At 60.9% G+C, this 2,500-nt stretch overlaps 1 pseudogene; it reads left to right on the forward strand.

Annotated features, from left to right (window-relative positions):
- LOC124590710 overlaps nt 1–2,500 on the forward strand; it is a 7,489-nt pseudogene that overhangs the window by 707 nt on the left and 4,282 nt on the right.

Genomic DNA, 2,500 nt, shown 5'->3' on the forward strand with positions numbered 1-2,500 from the left:
AGCCCCGGTGTCCTGGCTGGCTGCCCGGCGGTATATCTGGAGGAGTCGATTCGCCCCTTTGGGCGCTCGGGCTCCCGGCAAGCGCGCGCGGTTCTTCCCGGATGACGGACCTACCTGGCCCGGCCCCGGACCCGCGCCGCTGTTGGCTCGGGATGCTCTCGGGCGGAATAATCGCTCCCGTCAGCGGCGCTTCAGCTTTGGACAATTTCACGACCCGTCTTGAAACACGGACCAAGGAGTCTAACATGTGCGCGAGTCATTGGGCTGTACGAAACCTAAAGGCGTAATGAAAGTGAAGGTCTCGCCTTGCGCGGGCCGAGGGAGGATGGGGCTTCCCCGCCCTTCACGGGGCGGCGGCCTCCGCACTCCCGGGGCGTCTCGTCCTCATTGCGAGGTGAGGCGCACCTAGAGCGTACACGTTGGGACCCGAAAGATGGTGAACTATGCCTGGCCAGGACGAAGTCAGGGGAAACCCTGATGGAGGTCCGTAGCGATTCTGACGTGCAAATCGATCGTCGGAGCTGGGTATAGGGGCGAAAGACTAATCGAACCATCTAGTAGCTGGTTCCCTCCGAAGTTTCCCTCAGGATAGCTGGTGCTCGTACGAGTCTCATCCGGTAAAGCGAATGATTAGAGGCCTTGGGGCCGAAACGACCTCAACCTATTCTCAAACTTTAAATGGGTGAGATCTCCGGCTTGCTTGATATGCTGAAGCCGCGAGCAAACGACTCGGATCGGAGTGCCAAGTGGGCCACTTTTGGTAAGCAGAACTGGCGCTGTGGGATGAACCAAACGCCGAGTTAAGGCGCCCGAATCGACGCTCATGGGAAACCATGAAAGGCGTTGGTTGCTTAAGACAGCAGGACGGTGGCCATGGAAGTCGGAATCCGCTAAGGAGTGTGTAACAACTCACCTGCCGAAGCAACTAGCCCTGAAAATGGATGGCGCTGAAGCGTCGTGCCTATACTCGGCCGTCAGTCTGGCAGTCATGGCCGGTCCTTGCGGCCGGCCGCGAAGCCCTGACGAGTAGGAGGGTCGCGGCGGTGGGCGCAGAAGGGTCTGGGCGTGAGCCTGCCTGGAGCCGCCGTCGGTGCAGATCTTGGTGGTAGTAGCAAATACTCCAGCGAGGCCCTGGAGGGCTGACGCGGAGAAGGGTTTCGTGTGAACAGCCGTTGCACACGAGTCAGTCGATCCTAAGCCCTAGGAGAAATCCGATGTTGATGGGGGCCGTCATAGCATGATGCACTTTGTGCTGGCCCCCGTTGGGCGAAAGGGAATCCGGTTCCTATTCCGGAACCCGGCAGCGGAACCGATACAAGTCGGGCCCCTCTTTTAGAGATGCTCGTCGGGGTAACCCAAAAGGACCCGGAGACGCCGTCGGGAGATCGGGGAAGAGTTTTCTTTTCTGCATGAGCGTTCGAGTTCCCTGGAATCCTCTAGCAGGGAGATAGGGTTTGGAACGCGAAGAGCACCGCAGTTGCGGCGGTGTCCCGATCTTCCCCTCGGACCTTGAAAATCCGGGAGAGGGCCACGTGGAGGTGTCGCGCCGGTTCGTACCCATATCCGCAGCAGGTCTCCAAGGTGAAGAGCCTCTAGTCGATAGAATAATGTAGGTAAGGGAAGTCGGCAAATTGGATCCGTAACTTCGGGATAAGGATTGGCTCTGAGGATCGGGGCGTGTCGGGCTTGGTCGGGAAGTGGGTCAGCGCTAACGTGCCGGGCCTGGGCGAGGTGAGTGCCGTAGGGGTGCCGGTAAGTGCGGGCGTTTAGCGCGGGCGTGGTCTGCTCTCGCCGTTGGTTGGCCTCGTGCTGGCCGGCGGTGCAGGATGCGCGCGCCTGCGCGGCGTTCGCGCCCCGGTGCTTCAACCTGCGTGCAGGATCCGAGCTCGGTCCCGTGCCTTGGCCTCCCACGGATCTTCCTTGCTGCGAGGCCGCGTCCGCCTTAGCGTGCTCCTCCGGGGGCGCGCGGGTGCGCGGATTCTCTTCGGCCGCCATTCAACGATCAACTCAGAACTGGCACGGACTGGGGGAATCCGACTGTCTAATTAAAACAAAGCATTGCGATGGCCCTAGCGGGTGTTGACGCAATGTGATTTCTGCCCAGTGCTCTGAATGTCAACGTGAAGAAATTCAAGCAAGCGCGGGTAAACGGCGGGAGTAACTATGACTCTCTTAAGACGCGGAGATCGTCACGGAGAGGCATCGCGCGAGGTGGACGGAGGAAGAAGTCCTGTCGCTCGCCAAGGCAGAGGCCGAACTGTTCCTCGAGAGGGACGCCCGGTTCTTCTTTGTAAATCAAGAGCTCATCAGGATGTTCCCCGACCGAACGCTTGAGGCAATCAAGTGCCGACGGCGGCAAGCTGCCCACAAGCAGCTTGTCCGCCAATTCATGGAGGCGCTTGAGATCGGTCGGGGGGAAGAGCCGGCGTCCCGCCGGGGAGCGGCGAGCCCGCTGCCTGACGCGGGCGAGGCCGCTGCGCCGCCCGTCGACGCAGCCGAG

This window comes from Schistocerca americana, unplaced genomic scaffold (assembly GCF_021461395.2).
Source record: "Schistocerca americana isolate TAMUIC-IGC-003095 unplaced genomic scaffold, iqSchAmer2.1 HiC_scaffold_77, whole genome shotgun sequence".
Lineage (NCBI taxonomy): Eukaryota > Metazoa > Arthropoda > Insecta > Orthoptera > Acrididae > Schistocerca > Schistocerca americana.